At 37.9% G+C, this 20,568-nt stretch overlaps 1 long non-coding RNA gene across 1 annotated transcript; it reads right to left on the bottom strand.

Annotated features, from left to right (window-relative positions):
• Positions 1 to 13,890: 13,890 nt before the first annotated feature.
• On the bottom strand, positions 13,891 to 16,756 carry LOC139738586 (uncharacterized). The gene is made up of 3 exons (XR_011711460.1): positions 16,662 to 16,756; positions 15,875 to 16,062; positions 13,891 to 14,840 (listed from the first exon to the last, which is right to left on the bottom strand). It is a non-coding gene; the product is annotated as an uncharacterized lncRNA (long non-coding RNA).
• Between the last annotated feature and the right edge of the window lie 3,812 nt (positions 16,757 to 20,568).

Below are 20,568 nucleotides of genomic sequence, written 5' to 3'. Positions count from 1 at the left end.
TCAGCCTTCTTGTACTCAACAATATTGGTATTTTCAGGTCATTGCGGTCGTGGTCCTTACGTGATTCGATGATATTGTGTCTATTGTAACCATGGTAACAAACTCGAGGTCACCGAGTTTTATGCACAAAATAATGTCGCTGAATGTGCAACTCAGCAAGTAATCATCCTCAGGAATGCTTCATAAAGAACAAACTTTTATATTTTTTCTAAAATAATGCTTAAAGGGATAGTACAGTATTGGTGGAGGCGAGGATTAGGCTTTTAACTTTTTGTGAGATACCAAGAAACCACTTACGAAATAATATAGGGCATACCATTCTAAGACGAATTCAAATTTTGTTCGATGAAAGTCGGTTTTGGAATACACCAATTTTCATCAAATAAACGTTGAATTCCTTTTGGAATTTGCTCTTTCATATTTCACAAGAGGTTTCTCATTACCTCACCCAAAAATGATAGAAACCTGAAGTTAGGTCTCAACCGAAACTGTAAAGGCTTAATCATAATGTTTTTCTCATGGAAAGGGGGGGGGGTTGACCGAAAAAAAGTTAATTCGTGGACTAGCGTGTGTCCGTCAACAAAGGATTTTTATCCACGTAAAACTGCATGTGTCAACTGAAGAGGCGATGAGAGGAATTTTACGGGACCGAGTTAAATTAGTGAATTTACCTCCTGAGGATAACTCCGCGCTGGGATGAAAAATCAACTTACGGGTTTTTTGGTTTTTTTGTTTTTTTTGGTCTTTTTTTTAATAGTTCTATTCTCTCACAGTGCCTCTACCTCACAGTATCAATGATGCTGTGTAGATGCATGTTGTCATGCTAATTAAGGGGTAGTCAGTGATACGTGGTAATTAGTTAATCAGGATCGGGACATGTAGGCTATTTCTTCTGTCTCACCGCTTTAGACTGTCAACTTATCGTAAAAGCTCTAAGACAACCCTATTCTGTTATGTTTAAGCCCCAGCTTCATGCTAAGATGAATTAACTTTCATTCGCTTGTGCTTATCAGCAAACCGCACATGACGTCATGAATGACGAAATGGCTGAGTGATATGTCCAGCACTACTCACGATGACACAACAGGCGTTACGTTTTACCTGTATGGGCGATGGAGTGTTACTTTTAGCGCACATGATTATGAAATCAAGTAAACAAACAAGTAAAACATATAGGGCTTATCCTCAAATGTAATACCTTCGACATAATTATGTTCGAGGTTCCTGAAAGATTAGTTTGAACGCAATAGGGGGAAACATTATACATTTGTAATGATAAACAAACAAAAAAGAGGAGCACAGTATGAAGTTGGAGAATCGCTGATGTCTACATCGGTGTAAATATCAGTGTAAAGTGTAAATCGCCAACTTCCTACTCTGCTCCTGTTTTTGTTTTGTTTTATATTTATTAATCTTTGTCCTACTGTCATAGCAATGCACGATGTTTTCCCCACTGTGTTTAAGCTTTCTTTCAGGCTAACAACAACTACTTGATGTCTATATCAGTGTAAATATCAGTGTATTAAAGTGTAAATCGCCAACTTCCTACTCTGCTCCTGTTTTTGTTTTGTTTTATATCTATTAATGTTTGTCCTACTGTTATACTTTTCCCCCACTGCGTTTAAGCTATCTTTCAGGCTAAGAACAATTACCAGCATGGGGACCCCAATGTCACGCCAACTCACGCGAAATCTTACGTCTAGGCGTTCGGAGACGTGTGGAAGGACAGTGCTATACCAAGGCTGGTGCCTTCATCCTCTCCTGTCTCTATTACTGATGTCATCTGTTACCTTGGAAACGCTAACGCACGTAACACCCGAGTCTGAATTCTTTATACCAGTACAATGGAAATCTCTGTGCCTGTTTAAAAGAAACGCTACTCGCATCTTAAATTTAGGCGAGCTTACGCAAAGGCAGGACGAACAAATTTCGATCGCATTGTTGTCAACTAGAGTGTGTGATCTCTAGCTGGTGATATTTTCAGTAACTGTTTCCGACTTATATGGTTGTTATATTTTCTCTCCATCCCTCACACACACACACACACACACACACACACACACACACACTCTCTCTCTCTCTCTCTCTCTCTCTCTCTCTCTCCCTCTCTCTCTCTTTCTCTTCAATGCAGAGAGAAATGTGAAAATAAAAGGAGAAAAAAAAAAACGTGGCAGCTGATCACGTACATTTTGTGCCTCTTTAAGTTGCGTTTTAGTGGGGGAGTTAATAGCTAACACAAATGAGACGGCATGCATTATTTGGCTGCTGAAGAGCGAATAATAATGATGAAGTGAATGTTTTATTTATAGTTCTGGCATTGGTCTAAGGCAGGAGCCGGAGGTAAAGTAAAGTATAGTGCGGTTGTAATCTTCAAAAGAAAAATCATCCATGCAATACATAATAATTACTAGTATGGAGTTGACTGGTCTACGTAATAAACATGTAGTGAGAACACTCTGAACTATACTTTATCCGGCAAAAGCTCAATATTCGACGAACTCAAAAGAAATAACTCGACGATGAAATGAAACTGATATGACGAATTTCAAAAAAAAAAAAGAAAAAAAAAGCTCCTTCAAGGTTTAGAAGAGAGCTTTGCTTTGTTTTGTTGTTCATTTGGTAAGATGGTTCAACACGACTTCCGGCAGTGAACGATCTCAAAGATTATAAAAGGTAAATTTTAAAGGTAATTAAGGCATTATCAAAATTTATTTAAAAAAAAATAAAAAAAATCAAGCAACAAATGAGCAGCAGTATACGGGAGAGGCGTATGGATGGATCTAGGTAGATAGATAGATAGATAGATAGATAGATAGATAGATGGATAGATAGATAGATAGACAGGGCAACAAAGTCATATATAGAACGTATCATTGATGAATAATTAAAGAGTGCATGTTGAATATTGCCCAGTGGATGTTGCTTATGCGAAATATGAAGTTGAGATGATAGAAGTGCCGTCTTATTCAATGAGCAACTATATTATGTATAAGAACCACACGCAAAAAAAAAACAAACATGCAACATACTTAAAGGGTGTGTACAGTTCTGGTTGAGGTGAGGATTTAGCTTTTAACGTTTTGCGAGATATTCAGAAACCACGAGATGTCAAGAGCATGCAATTCTAAGGGGTATCAAAAGTTTATTTGATGAAAATCGGTTTTGAAATGGCCGAGATATCCAAAAACAAGGTGAAACAAAGAGATCCTAATAAAAGGCATGGCCTGTCGCCTTTTATTATTATCACTTTTTTGAATATCTCAGCCATTTGAAAACCAAATTTCATCAAACAAACGTTGAATCCTTCTTAAAATTACATGCTCTTTCATATTTCACAAGAGGTTTCTCATTATCTCAATTAGGAATGGTCAAAACATGAATCCCCCACCTCAGCCAGTACTGTACAGTACCTTTGATATCCGTTTCAATTGTGGTACAGACAATTGAGATGGAATCAATAATTCAGAAGCATGGGTACACGAGTTTTTGATATCGGAAAGGAAAAACAATTCAGAAAAGAGTGAATTTCAATTTTGTCAATTATCATCTTGTCTGAGTCCGCGAGAGTAATGGGTCGTGCATTCGTTATAGCGCAGCTCTGATCTGAAAGATTCGCGGTTCACTGTGCATAATTCAAACTTTTTATCAAGGTTAGTCATTCAAATTTTCATCTCGTGTATTATGATGAGCACTTTATTGATTGAGTCCAAAGACTAAATGTATCACACACACACACACACACACACACACACACACACACACACACACCCGCACACACACCCGCGCACACATACACACACGCGCATAGAGCGAGAGAGAGAGAGAGAGGGAGGGGGGGGGGGGAGAAGAAGCAGAAACTCGACAAGCGATCTCACATAATGTACAGTCATGATCACACCATTTTGCGATCCCATCACAATTTACAGAAGTGACACTAATATAATTTCTAAAACCATTCGTTGTAATCTTAGGGATGGTATAGTATTGGTTAAGGTGTCGGCCTTTAACTTTCTTGCAAGATACTTAGAAACCACTTTATGAAACTATAAAGAGCATACAATTCTAAGAGGATTTCAAAGTTTATTTGATGAAAATCGGTTTTGGAATGGCTGAGATATCCAAAAACAAGGTAAAACAAAGCGACCCTATAAAAGGTGGGTCCAACCTTTTATTAGGATTGGTTTGTTTTGGATATCTCAGCCATTTCAAAACCATTTTTTATCAAATAAACTTTGAATTTCTCTTACAAATTATATCCTCTTTCATATTTCATAAGATGTTTCTTATTAGATCTGAAAAAGACATCATCAAAAACGTTGGAAACCTGCAGCCCCATCTCAACCGAAACTGTACCATCCCTTTAAATTGAAAAAAAAAAAACACCTCCAAAAACGTAGGCCTATAATGTACAGCAGTGAACGGAATATGACAAAAGCAATGTTATAATACGAAAAGTTAATAAAGATGACCGTTACGATATACGTGCTGTAGTCTTATTTGGTTCACAATCAAACAGCGGTTGATCGTTGTGTTTTGATGTTTATGTCACTGATTAACCCTACGGCAAACAATCACGGCCTGTAATGAAGAAACACAACTCGTTAGGCAGGTCTAAAACGTCTCCGCGTGTGCCCTAGTTTTAACCTTTCTCCCATGAATCTTTTGGTTGAGTACATTGGCTCGACATGGTGCGTCACTCACGTCTGTTTACTGAGCAATCTGGACATGATGTACTATCAGCGGTCCAAGTGCCAGACTACATGATCTTGTGTTTTGGGGGCTTGTTGGTGTTTCTATAAATGCCTAAATTACATGGATATAAGAGTCGCCTGATACGCATCTATTCGGTAAACAAAATGAATCATTGTCGACATCAACGGTATAAGAGCCAAACAGAGAAGGGGGGGGGGGGAGCGAGAGAGATATACTATGTCATAATGACTTGAAAAAGCACCTGTCTTGAACATGCTTCTGCTTGTTTCTGTTCCTGTATTTGTGTGTGTACTGCTTGTCACCGTTGTTGCAAAATATGCAAATGCACATATCTCTATTTTTCTCTCACAATGATTTCCTTACCTTTCATGTGCAAAGTCAGCCATGATTAATGATGAATCAATGTGTATGTTTTCGAAAGTGATTCGTTGGTTAATTGTAGCATGCAGAAACAATGAAATGAAATGAAATGAAATTCATTCGACTTCGAATTGACTGTTTTCTACCACCACATTTTAATCGTGAAATTGACGCATGTTTGTTCACTGAATCTTTTTAAAGGCAGCTTGCGTACAGGTGGAAAATTTTCCCCGGTATAAAGTAAGTCTGCTCTGCGATATAACCTCAGTATTGGTATTGCAAATTTGAACCACTACTATTATTACATGCACACAGACACACAGGACATAAATACATTTATAATATGCATTTGTATATATAAATTATACAGTAGGCCCTATATCCACTGAATTCGTAAAACAAAGAAACAAAGAAGCTATCATTGGATAGATTGTCAGTTATACTCTCATGACAATCCAGAAAGCCAAGTAGGCCCTGATTGATATGACAATCTGATCACTTGATGTATTTCGTGCAGATATACGCGCCAGCGAAAAATCACACTTTTACTAAATTATTTAGATTTTGTGGAAGCAATTGCGTCAAACATCAATTACAAATCGCATCAAACAAACGCACCGCTGACATTTAGGCAATGAAAATGTATTATAATTTCATCACAAAGACACTTGTGGTGGCGCTTGGCAGATTTCGGCCGAGTAAACGCACGTAACGCTCCTGAAGTATCGGTGGTGCTATTCACCCATTTCTAAACAGCTGTTTAACAATTTGAAACGAGCGATTTTGCCATGATAATGACAATTACAACAATAATAAGGAACCACTGCTATACATTGTATTCCGTCATCAGCAGTGTCAACTGTAACAGCCGCATTTAGGCTTTGCAATGCACGATTGGTAAATTGATACCATTGCCGATGTGTGCAGCACGCAACTAATTCCTTCGCTTGGCTTGGCAAGTTAAGAACTGTACTCCGATCAGCTGACAAAAAAAAAAAAAAAATAGATGAATAAACAAATAAATGCACTTGCAGAACGAAATACACCGACGCTCATACACTTTCTCAGCCGTAAATTCCGATTTAACTGAACTCTACTCTATACTTCTGACATAAGAAAAACCGACTAAAACGACAATCAATTTGATCAAAAAAAAAAGGGAAAAAAGGGAAAAAAAGGAGAGATATGCACTTTATAATGAGGCTGTATTCGTCAATCATGGAAATTGCAATCCAATGCCACGTGATTTTGTGTATGTGTGTGTGTGTGTTATTATCAGACCATGCATGCAACCTTGAATAATTCAAATTGAACATTAAAGATTATTATCCGACAGCTTTTCAGCCGTACTGAAATTATTCCAGAGGGGAAACAATTGAGTAAAGTGCAATTTCTTCCACGATGGAGTTCTGCTCATCAGCATTAGTTTTTATGGCTATGTTATAATACCACATTTCTGGTTTGGACTAATGACGCCCGTCAACAACAACAAAGACAACAACAAGAATCACAATGTGTATAACGTACATGCTGGTGTTAAATTTTATGAAATTCCTCACACCGTCAAATGAACCAAAATGCGATTCTGAAGAGTGTAATATCATTACAATGCTTTTAGATTTTAATCAAATTGCCGGATAATTTGCATTATGACGCTACACCAACTCCACTGTTCCCAGCGTGCAGAAATGCGTGAACATTATCGAGCATCCTCGATTATCCTCGATTACATTTTACAGCGCTAAAAGTACGTTGCCCCCCCCCCCCATCTCTTTTTCTTCACGTAAACGACATTCACAGCGATTACAAAATACATTTTTGCAGAAGGAATTTAATTATTTTCTTTGCATATTTCTCACTTTTTGATCCCTAATACCTTCCTGTATCCCTTCAATTAAAACAGGCTAGATATTTCAAATTCAATAGAAAGGCAGAGCACATTAATCTTTACATTATCAATCGTAACTCTTCGTTCCTACATACCTTCGATATGCAAACATTATACTGTCAGTGCTTGAACGCTGCGCTATCAAAAAATCCTCGATTTATGTCAACAAAGGGCAGTTGTGTTGGCAATCTCATGACATTTTCTTCATTGACAGAAACGGAAGAAGCATGTGAAAATTCACAAATAAAGCGATCCCGTGTTCAAAGAAAACTTGGGTTCATAGTCAGAACTCGTAGATATATACATCACACGGTAACCTTTAAAAGTCACAAGCACGCAGAAACATTACTGCTGTTAACATGATCAATATCATCGCTATTTATATTTACCAATCTTATTTTTTATGATATCCAAATTTAATATCTGAGGAGCACAGATGTTTTTAGTTAGTTTGTTTGTTTGTTTGTTTGTTGTTTTCTAACCAAAACTTACTCAGATAGCCAGGCTAAATATTTTGTTGAAAGTCATTTACAAATAAATGTCCATACCTTGATTTGTTGTTCACAACATGAATGAGCACAATGAGTGTCTCGAGTCACCGAATGTGGAACCAAATCACAAGTCACAAGAAGACCACGCGTCGGTTGAGAATAATAAGGGCGTTGAGTTGCCACTATATAAAGCCATGGTGTTCGAGACACCTTTATGTCCTCATCACTCTTATCAATTTTGTCCCCGAATTTTTACGTTGTATACAGTAACATATACTCACAAGTCATGCTGTATACAATGGTTTTCTCAGCTGGATAACAACTATAAGGTTTTCAAGTCTATGGCAACCACCCATCACAATACAGTCATTGTCAACAACCGTTAAGTTTGTCGAGGTAAGTACTTTTGAAGTAAAAAATGATTTTCACATTTTGATTTTTTTTTTTGAACTGTGAATGCTCTGTGCCATGTATTTTTACTCTGTGCGCATGGCACTCTAAGTCTGCGTACTGTTATGCTCTCTTTTGATTTGCAATAAAACCGAAATTGATTTGATTTGATTTGAAATGAAGAAAAGACAATGCTGTGTGAGTGAAGAGTGCAGCAGCTAAGAAGCACCTGCTAAGAACAGTGTGTTACCACGATTCACACACTTGAATAACAATCCATTCATATCCACTCCTCCGTGATACTCGCCAATGACATACAGTTAGCCTACGTGCGAATGTATCAATAAATATACACTTGTATTTGAAAAGCCTTTGGGCAACTGTCACTGTTTCCATCCGTCTAACTCATATCAAGAACATCAGGATATATATATATATATATATATATATATATATATATGTATATATATTATATATAACACTCAATTCGCCATACATCGCGTCGAGCAGACTTGAAAAATTGTATCTTTTGATACAGGGCCCATATTAAAGATGTGATGGTGTAAGTAAATAAATGAATGAATAAATAAATACATGAATGAAATACATATACATATATATTCACATATCGTATATTATATACATATGTATTATATATGCATTATATCTACATTTACGACATGAAACAGAAATACAGTTGTTAATCATAATTTATTGCCATCTAGACAAACTCACATTAAGAAATTCATTTTGATCTAAAACATTAAAATCATCAACCGGCGAGTGCAAATTAACTTTTGACTCTACCCATCAAAATAAGGGAGACTCAACAGAGCAATTATGAGGAGATACTTGTGTGTTGTACATGTACTACATGCATCTCAATGGGCGAAAGCATTAATATCGTGAATATGGAATCAAGGAGGTATCTCTTTTCTCTGATACAGGAAATGGGGAGATTTTAAAAAAGCCTTCAGGAAGCCTTCCTACGGAATCAAGAGACTTGGCAGATCTGTATACATTAATGGAAGATTATACATTAAACAAAGCAGTAATATTGACTGCAAATGAACGACTTCATGCCGCTCTCCAAACATTATTTTTATCATTTATATAACATACAGTATCAATAAATTCAGTGAACCCTGCGATACAGCAACTTTATAGGAAGGGTACCTCATTATAATTATTTTCATCAAATAATGACGCTAATATCACTTCCCATGACATAACAAAGCGGTTGCATTCAGGGTCAAGTACTGCGTCATAATACAACACACGTATCGGCTAAAAAAAAAAAACCCAAAACAAAACAAAACAAAACAGAGGGGTGGTGATGGAAAATACTTGCGTATAACTGCACCATAGAGATTGTTTACTTGGACGGTGAACCACGAGTTCCTGTTTAGCACCGATTCCGAATTGGAGTCCACTGTACACCTGTTTTTGTTTTTGTTCTTTTTGTTCTTTTTTTGGGGGGGGGGTAATTTCTTGTGGAGCTACGCAGTGCTTCAAGATTTTCTGTTTTGCTTCACTTAAAAAGCAACGTGATTCCGCGTCACTTGAAGCTTCCCATTGTTACAAGCACCTGACTGTTAAAAATAATAATAATCAATTCAACTTCTATTCATATCTTTCATTGTCTTTGAAAAATGAAAGCTTAACGGAAGCATTGTGTGAGAGCGACGACTGGTGCATGCACAATATATTCCATAATCAAAATATTGCAACGCACTTCATTGAGAGATGTACATTGAACTGTCATAACTATAAATTTCCTCAGAAAAGGGCGGTAAAGAATGCTTGTTTAAAAAAAAAAGAATGAACAGAACCGAAGGCCAGTCTTTCCTTCCCTTATAAACGCTGATAACATGAAACGGCGGCGATTTCGACGCCAAGAACACTTGTCTGACGATATCGGTCTGACTTATCAACAACTACTATACATAAAAATGATTTCAATTCAAGCATTGGAATATATTCACTGGAGGCAGATGCATTATGATTCATATGTTTGTTGTGAGATTTCCAGGGATATGAACTTCATTTATGAAGATTAATACATTGGTGAAATCGTCTATCTAAGTTCAATTCTTATCTATAGCCCACTTCTCTGTACAATGTATTTGTTTTCCTACTAACATCGCTTCTCAGCGAGAAGTAAACACAAAGTGGATAAAAACATTTTTTTTTTGACAGGCTTTAACTCTGATCCATATAGAAAAGCACGAATCAGGAAAGGTGTGTGCAAAAATCATGAATCAAACATTCGAAATCAACCGGAATACACTACCCAGCAACGCACTTGAGGAATCAAGAACGCACGTTAAAAGAAGTTACCCTGTCTCTGCCAGTGAGTAACCTATAGATGCCTTAGCCCGTTCCCCGTTCGATGACAGGAAATGTACAAGGACTTTAGTCAGTTCGAAATATTTCAGAAGAGGTAAAAAAGAGTGCAACAAAATGTTGTCACAATGTAACGTACAATTGATGTAATTAGAATGTAAGATCATGAACCGTGCTATGACAATGCATTACGTATTGCTGATGATTTCCTCAACAAAGAACATTTCACATAAAAATCACGGAACCCTAGCAGCAGATAGTGAACTGTCGCCGGAAATCATATTTTCCTATACTACTGCAATACAGAGTAAAATGTATATGACTCTGCTCAATAATAATTAAACTAACAATATCGGCATCCCAATTACAAAATTATAGACTCTTTAATACATACAGAATACAATGTATTAGTGTATTCAAGCAAAACCAATGAAAAATATACTATGTTTGCCTGCAAAACATGAGACAACTATAACAAAGCACTTCATGGTTACGTGATGAAGACTGCTGTCCTTATGACTTAATAAGACTCAGTATTGAGCAATGATGTTGAACAAACGGTTTCCCCCTTGTTTGTTTGATTCTGTCAAATATTCCCCCTGATCTGCTTGTTTTGTCTCAGTGTCTATATTTCAAGCCGCATTTGTGCTAATTACACTTTCAATCAATTCACCTGAAATCCTTCAACTGAAGGCTAATACAATGTACATACAATGATATATAGCATGCTGATACGAAAAAGTGCATAAACATCTCAAATTGTCAATAATATACATTATATACGATGTAACTTTTCATATAACTTTCAACTTAAAAGGTATGAACAAAAATATGTACAGAGAGTATAAACACCTAGGTATAAAGTATAATACACGTAGAATTGCTCTTTGGAAGGACAAAACTTTCTAATCGTCATCAGCGACAGTAAGTAACAAAACAAAACAAAAATGTGCATCTGAATATAGTTAACAATACATAGTGTACTATAATTTACATTCTGTGTCGGTTCAATTGGCTCCTATGGAACATTGAGTGTGTTAAGGCAAAACATTTAATTCTGTTTAAACACTGCTGTAATTTGACTTTACTATAAGTTCAATAATGTAAGTCAAATGAAAACATCTGCTATACCTTGGTATCTGCACATACACACATATTCCGCAAAATGTTTATTAATTGAATACACGCACCAAGTTGTAGGGCACAGAAGTTAGAATGCACTTGTATATTATTCAGTTGCTTACCATATGAATGCACCATTCATCATGCAATTTAAAACTGTACATCACCTCAATCTATTGACATGTTTCACATCCAACAGAATACTATGGTAATGCCAATATCTTAAACCTGAAAAATAAACAACAAATAATCCCCTCTTTGCATATTGCACCATCATTATGTTACATGGAAAACATCAGAAGCGATCAAAAATCTCCAAAATTTAAGATAGCATCCTGGAAAAAGAAATCATAAAGCAGAGACATTCTGTTGAAATTTGATGTCTATTTAACCATTTTTCAGATTGCTAAAGGAATGATGACAAGTTCTAATTCTGCCCATTTAAGGAATGATAAAAAGAATGCTTGATTCAGTCTCTTTTTTTTTTTCTTTTGTGCATTAGCTTGAGCTGTTCGAATGAATACTGTAATTATACAAGAGCGTTTTTTTTTTCAAAGGAAATCTGATATGTCAGATGAGAAACGAAAGAGCAATGCAGTGCACTCCTCTTATAATGAACATAGTTATGACGAAACTTCGGATACAACGAAATAAAAATTCAGGCAGAAACATTATCAGCTCCATGTATTTTTGTTGTGTACATGTACTTGTTCGGTTATAACGAAATTTCAATATAACAAAAGAAAACTGCCAGTCATGAGGACTTCGTTATAATTGGAGTCCACTGTACATATAGCTGAGTTTGACAAAAACCTAGTAACACGGAACAATGGAATAACTGTAGACAGCTACCAAACATCCATATGTTCACTAACAGTAGGTAGTATTGAAAAACATTTGTGCAAGAAATTCATTGTACAATGTATATACGTGTGATAGAGAACACACATTACCTCATAGCCTGACTACAGCTAGGATCAAAAGGAATGCTGAAGCAGTACACCTGTGTTCACATTCTCACTTCTCACAACCTTTTAACATGACCACGTGGCAGCTTTCCTTGTTATGACATTTCATCTAATTATCCAGTGTTTAAGGTTAGTTATGCAATGCATAATATCAAGACCTTTTAGCAGTTGGGTTAGATATGAATACCATCCTGTAGTTTTAAAAAAAATCTAAGAAATTTCTTAAACTAATCTTTCCATAAAATTCCAGAGCACAGACCTCATATACTTAGGGCATGGGATCATATTATTGTAGAATTGCTCTGAATTCAATGAAAGCTTGTTCATTCAATATGTTACAGATTTAATCACCGTAAATGCAATTATCTAACAAAAGAAAAACATAGTGAAACAGGAGAAATTATTTGAAGAGCACCATACACAATCTCAACATGACCTTATAGATAAATCGGAAACCAGTATTCCACGATCATTGACCTTTGCACCCAATAACAATGTTTGCATCAAATTTGATGCAATGTTTGACATACAAGTAAAGCCCCCGTTCCACTATCACGATCTGGACCCCGATCTGTCCCGATCTAGCAGATCGGGAGAGAGCAGCAAAAGTGTACGGGGATTGAAAACATCGTAGCAGCAGTGTATGGAGGTCGGGGTTGGAGCGGGCATTTTTTCAGATCGGGATGAAATTTTGAACCTGTTCAAAATTTCTTCCCGATCTCCCCGATCAAAATTGACTTATTTTCAATCGTACGGCAAGCGGGGAGAGCGTAGTGACAGCGTAAACGCAGTGGGATGAGCGTAACACGGTCTTTCTGAGCGTAGTTACATCGGCACAAGAACGGGAAGAAAACTTACACAAAATGTCTGCCATAAGAAGATCAAGGAGATTGAGAGGCAGAAGTGTTGAGGAGGAGGGCATTGTCTCTGCACCTGTCAGGGCAGAACATGAAGAAGAAGGAGCTCAAATTTTCGAAGGAAAAGAGATGAAGAAAAAGAAGAGAAGAAAGCAGCAAAGCACCTACCCAAAAGGCGAAGAAAGAGAAACTGCACGTGATGCTTAAAGGAAACCAAAACCCAAAGAGAGATGTGGATTGAGTGAAAGCAGCAACATTAGTAGAACACATCAGTGAAAGTTTGAGGAAAATCGGACAATCGATGCAAAAGTTATGAATTTTTAAAGTTTTGATGTTGGAACCACTGGATAAGGAGACTACTTGAGTTTATGACATCATGTGTGGACAACAACATAAAGAATATATGAAGAAAATTCAACATGCTTTCACCTTTCTAGTGTAATGAAAGAGGACTTGACTAACTGCTTTCAGAAAGCAGGGGAAATAATGACTCCCTTAAACATAATATGTCAGTATCAAGTCGATGGAATATGTAATTTTCATGAAAAATGAATTTTTGTGGAATTCTCTATATATTTTCTTTATATTGTTGTCCACACATGACATCACGAACTCTATTAGTCTCCTTATCCAGCGATTACAACACCAAAACTTTAAAAATTCATAACTTTTGCATCAATTGTCCAATTTTCCTCTAACTTTCACTGATGTGTTCTACTAATGTTACTGCTTTCACTCAATTCACATTGCTCTTTGGGTTTTGGTTTCCTTTAAAGAGGAGGAAGAGAATATACCGGTAGCAGAATTTTGAAGGATATGAAATCATCTACAACTGGAGGAAGACGGACTATAAAAGCAAGGACATCAAGAAAAAGCATTGGAAAAATCAGCACGTCTTTGCTTATATCAATGCATTGCTGCAAAAGAACCGTGAGTTGAGGAGCCTCTTCGAGGTCCACAGTATAATTCTTCGGTTCTGCGTGCTGATAAATTGACTGACTGCAGATCGACAGTCGAATCGGGATACATCGGGATACATCGGGCACTTTTCAGCTCCCTGAACGGGGTGACAGCGTGATAAGATCATATAGATTGTTCAGAGCGTAGATACAGCGTGCATCGATCGGATAACATCAGCAACATCGCACTGACAGCGTAGCTGCATCGTTCTGCAGCGGCAGAGATCGTAATGCCTCATTTCCGATCATCGTAGTAAGAGCGTAGAAAGCATGTGGTAGTCGTAACTGCAGCGTACTTAGAGCATTCTAACATCGTACTGTGTCCTGATCGGCTCAGGTTTTACATGATCCTTCCTGCCATGAGAAAATTGTCAAATCGTAGAGAGAACGGCATAGTGAAACAGGGGCTTAAGAAAAAGGAAAAGTCAAAACATGTATTCTTTCTTATTTAAACAGGGACGGAGAGAGACTCTTGAGAGAGAGAGACTAACAGACAAAGAAAGAGGGAGACAAGGAGATGTCATAAAATTCAATTCAAGCTTACAAAAATGAAGAGTTCTTGATGGCAAGCTAGCAGAAGGCTCCTGGAGTATGAGCTGGATAAGTACTGCTGAGTTATTGATCGATTATTGCTATTGCGACAGTCCCATCTGTTCGGCTTTGGTACTCCGGGTGGCTTACTTGGCACACGTGTTGCTCCAAAAGCAGGTTCTTCTATATACCAGGAAAACAAGAAATATCACCATCTGTGACAAAAGATGAGAAAGTAATCAAAAGAGGGTGTCAAGAACAAATCTGCTCTTCGTGTCAAACAGCATATTCAGGTGGTGGTTACAATGATTGAGTCCTAAAAAAAAGTTGATACAAACCATACATTGCCATGCACTATCCATGACAAATTGAAAAAAGAAAAAATCAATGGACTTCCCTTGGAACGATTGGTACCCATACAGGATTTGAAACTCCATAGCAACCACCATAAAACAATAATCACACTACTAAGAAATTTTGTAAACTCATTAGGCACATTCTGTTCATCAACCTATAAAAATTATTTGTACTGAAAGTGGAGAGTGTCCAAGGGCGTTGATGAAAATTTAATGAAATGGACCTCTATAGACATACACCCATTCACACTTTTGGAGAAAAAAAAATGTTCTGGATAAACGGCAAAAAAAAAAGGGGGGGGATAATTTCCAATTATTTTATGTCCATGATTTTAGAATTATATAAATTGCTCTTGAAGAGAACACTAAAAAAAAAAATGAATTTTAGTTTGCATTCATCTTCACATAAAATTCTGTCGTGCAACTTATTGTTAGCTTTGCAATGCATAAAACATTGATTTCAGTTGAAACAGAATAATTAGCTAATCATAGACTGTAAAACCAGAAATTTTTGCATCATGCATTTTAATTTCACAAATTTTGCAACGGCCAAGATTTAAGCCAAGAAATTAAAATGCACACAAAAATTTTTGTCTACACTATAATGCACTGGACAGCAGTGGCAATTCGCAAAATCAAAATGCATGCAAAAGTTCTTGTTTACACTAAATGTAACATGCCTTAGATGCCAGTAGCCATCTGCGAAAATTTCATGGCGCAAAAAGGACATCTGCTCCACTTCATGAAAATTTTTTGTTATTATTATGCTTTACAGTATTGACCAAGCATGCTTCAATTGCAACTCTTAAGAATTCTGGGCACAATTTTCTTTTGCAAATAATCCATCCTTTCTTGAGAAGGCAGCACAATAACAAAAAAATCAACCCTCGTACCTTGCAGTTGCAGTGAAACTATGTGTGTTGCTGTCACAGCTTCCGTGGTTGGTTAGGTGACGGTTTAGGACTTGGCTGTCCAGTGGACTTTGGGGGGAACAGCATGTGAGTCCTAATCTTACTCTGGCCACCTGATGACTGCCCACTAGAGCCTCCTCCAGACAGACAGTTTCCCATGTTTCTGTTGTCTGAGAGATACAAATTCAATTTCATATTAGAATATGGATCCATACATCATCATTCTGTTCTATCACAACAAAGAGAATTCATATCAATGATAGAATTTGGTTCTACATGTACTTCCAATGAAAGTAGTGGCAGAAGAACACCTGAAGATACCATTTCCAATGTCTGTAACCATGTGACTATTTATGAGAAAGCGCTAAGAAGATTGCAGCCAACTGAACAAACCTAGTGACAGTGTCCAGTTTCAAAACCGTGACAGTGCAGTAGGGTCTAGGTAATTTTAACTTCCTGAAGATAAAGACAGGGTAGTTGTCATTTTAAGAATTAAATCAATATCTTTAGATCTCTACTCTTGGAACAATTCGAAATCCTACATGATTCGGGGAACGCTCATTATATCTTCAAATATAGGGCTAACACCGTCATCGCACCAAAACAACACCAAAAACTCAAACACACACAGAATAGTACGTGAGGGACTGGTTCTTCACGATTATGTTGTCTAGAAAATAGCTAGTGATTGCCCCTATTCCCCTCTCTTTCCTTCTAACGTTACATGTAATTTTGTTTACCACAAAGATATATCATTCGAGATACTTACGACGTAACGTTTATTTGGCGAAAAGAATAGGGTCGCGTTGACAGATTCTGATCAAATGCGAAATGACGACCAGTTCGCCTGCCACTGTTTTGAGCGCAGCAAGCACAGAGTGATCGGTACAGTTTGTATGCAGTGCAGAGGCGATCGCGATCGAGGAACCACCCGAATAGAACCTAGCTGGCTGGAGCTCCCGGATCCGAGGGACTTACCGCTAGCTGACACAAGATTAGTGATGACAAGCTCCGCGTTGCAATACTTGTGTAGCTTGTCGTGTGTACAGTATAAATGGTACACAGTATCTCCTTTGATGCAGGCCGTAGAGGGAGCGAGATACTGTAATGCAGCAGAGCCTTCTATAAATGCAGAGCGGGTTTGAGTGTCACTGTTCAGTGAGCAGTGACAGCTGATGACTTGTCCCCTTCACAATTTTGACGTTCTCTAAAATACAGTAAATAGATGACGCACGAAACTGTACCTCAATGATATTACTGCGTAATAGTACTGCGCAGTGAATTAAATCAAGCTTTTACAGGACATGTTATGTTCGTTCCTTTTTAAGTTATAATTTACAATGTGTGTAATTCTGTATTTTGTTTCATCTTACTATTTATATTTGTACTTCATGAGTGAATTTCTCCTTTCTAATCTTTCTCCATTACGAGACGCTAAGCGCTTAGAAGCTTTAGTAATAAGCGCTTTATAAATGATACTTATTATTATTATCATTAATATTACAGTTGAAACCAAAATCAAAGAGTGCTCTTCACACATTTGGATAGAGAAGGGTCTTCACTCAAAATACAAAATACTAGCGTATGTCCCCCCCCCCCAAAAAAAAAAAATACAACGGGACTCTTCGCAATGATCTTTAAAGATAGTGAATCAATTCAAATACAAATTCAGGGTATGGAACTATAACTCACTGCCCACATCTTACAGAAAACCCTATTCGATTTGCTTTAGTGGTCAAAGAGAAATGAGGAGTTTTGTAGAGGATGTCAAGAATCTCTTCCCTCCAAGTTCTGTCTATTGTATTCACACACAAAAGCATCAAAGTGATAAGCTTGGAAGAATCAGACTCATGACATGCTTTACAACATTCCACATTTCTCTGTGACCGCTTAACCAAATTGAATGGGATTTTCTGCAAAATAGAGCTAAGATGTTATTTTTTAAGACCATGAAGAAACATTTAGACAGTTTAATCATATTGGGTGTTATCAATGCGAAAATTTGATTGTATTTTTTTTGGACATACTGTATAGGCCTACTTTTGCGTGAATATTATACAAATGATGCACAGGATAGAGTGCGTTAGTGTAGGCGTAGTGCACTCGAGGGTATTTACAATTGTGAAACATGCACGAGGCGAAGCCGAGTGCATGTTGCACTACATTGTAAATACCCGAGAGTGCACTACGCCTACACTAACGCCACGAAATAATCCTGTGCATCATTTGTTTTATAAAATGGGTCGAAAATTCGAAAACTAACATCATTTTTCAGCGTTTTTCACGTACCTTTGTGGGTCAAGACGTCCGAAGATGTTCGTCCCAAACTTTTACGCACGTCGCACTCGCGGAAGTCCCGCACATACAGTATAAGTATAATGGGGGGTTGGGTTTCAGGACACCCGCATGAAAACTTACTTATTTTACATAGAATATGCACCCTTTACCTTAAAGACTTGATATAGACTCCTCATATAGGCCTACTAGACAACATACTCTGAAAACGGCGTGAGAATTAACCTGCTAAATCGTTGGATTTGCTCTTCAAAGTGACTCCATGTACGCGTCCGGTCCCATAACGCTTGGTCTACTGTACTGTACAAAGTGTACGTATAGTACAGTATACGTACGTACGCCACATATGTTATGCACAAGGGAAGACAGGCCGGCCGGCCGGCAGCCCGAACTAGAAGTTGTTTACAGGATTGACAGCGCGTACGCGTATGCATGCAATTCATCAAAGGAGCCGCCGCGCGCACAGACGATCGGCAATCTACCATAGGATTACAGGCAGTGCAGTTGTACTGAAGTAAAGGAAGGAGGTGTGTCTCATTTCAGCGCTTCCTATTGGCTACATTCTTGAACCCATTTTATAATGGTAAATACTGAATGTCAATGGGATACTTCTCCAACCAAATGGGGTTGACGATTTCCCCGAAGAGGGGATTTCGTTTTTCTTTCCATCGCTATTAACGGGTCCTATTTCACTCTGAAAAGAAACCCCCAAAAAGAACGAAAAAAAAAAGTCGAACGAAAGGTAATTTAATAAACTCGCAACAACTCGATTTCAGAACAGAAATTCTTCCCGTCATGGTAATGTTCAAAACGCCATCTAAAGTGTTGTAGGCCTACTTAATTGGTACGGTAAAGAAAAACAGACCTATTCGCCATTTTGGGTGGACCTAGACCTGTATTTTACAGGTTTGAGTCTATAGGCCTACAAGTGCAAATCAGGAGCCCGTTTCATTAAAAAAAGTTGATAAGATAGCGACTCAGTGTCTTGCTGGAATGGCAATTGTCATGATAAGAACAAAAATCCAGTTTCCTGATTGGCTGTTGCTATGGGAAGCTGCCATTCCAGCAAGAGTTGTCATCTTAACATTTTCTTTTAATGAAATAGGGCCTTATAATGTGCCATTGGTTCCCATTAATCTACCATTTGCAGACGAAATAAAAACTTAGGATTAGTGCTTTAAAATAGTTTTCTAACATGTGTGTTAGGGATATAGAAACAACCACTGTAAAAATTTGAATCCCTCTAATCGATATTTAAAGGGGATGGCTAGTAACTGATCAGTGGGAATGCTGGGGGATGATTGTTCCAATCCTTGTGGGATTCATTGAAGAGTACATAATCTAGTTGTGTGAAAATTATTTGCTTCAGAATTGTCTCATATTCAAGTATATGTGCAGTTTAATGTTTCCAGGTTAGCATGTCTGTACAGTGACGGGGCGATCGTTAACGGGCCGTTAACGATCGCTTGGACTTTTTTCAAATCACTGCTCCCAAAGGTAAACAGGACGGTGGAGGAGGGCAGCATTTGTTAAAGAGCGACCCCCCCCCCCCCCCAGATACGAATGCATGTATAAGTCTACATGTATAATGTATGTTACACTTGCTTGAATACACGGACAAGCGAGAGCGAAAACACACCAATTATGCCTCTTAAATGCACTTTTGGCTCCTATACTAAATAACGCGCACGACATTTTAAATGCATATCAATTAGCCCAATATTTTATCTGCAGTTTGTTTACCCGAGACCGGAGACGTTAACAAGAAGTGTTTGATCACGAAATTCCCCAGCTTAGAATCAATAAATATTGTTCACGATCGGGAATTAGGCCTCCAACAAAATCAGTGGAAGACAAGTGGTATACCACAAATTTTATTGACCAGTCACATTAGTAACGGGTATCTTATATACTTGTAATATACTTCGTGTTACGCATAACTATACGGTTCCTTTCGGGGTATTGACCGATTCGGGTTCGTAGAGGGCAGCAGACATTTTACGGCACAGGGCGCAGCCATAGTGGGTGTATCGGTGTGTATCAGCCGACCCCCCCTGCTCTCCCCCACCCCCGGGCAACATGTTTATCACGCACTTGTAACAAAGGTTCGCGCACTAGCAAGCATTCGCGCACTCAGGACGAGACGCCCATTGGCTAACGCAGTTTTTCATTCTGCGCGCGTGCTAATGTAGGGAGAGGGGTGGGGGAGTGCGGAGGGGCGGGGGGTCGGATGATACACCCAGTATGGCGCTGCCCATGCCAAAAATACACATAGCGCGTCACAGAATCGGTCAATAGGCATACTTGTAATACAGTACTTCGTGTTACGTATAACTATACGGTTCCTTTCGGGGTATAACAGGCTCCATGTCTGAGCCGTT

The sequence above is a fragment of the Diadema antillarum genome, unplaced genomic scaffold (assembly GCF_040938485.1).
Source record: "Diadema antillarum isolate AM-2024a unplaced genomic scaffold, OU_Dant_1.0 seq00000757_RagTag, whole genome shotgun sequence".
Lineage (NCBI taxonomy): Eukaryota > Metazoa > Echinodermata > Echinoidea > Diadematoida > Diadematidae > Diadema > Diadema antillarum.
Note: the sequence above shows the minus strand (reverse complement) of the source record. Positions and strands in the feature narration are given on the sequence as shown.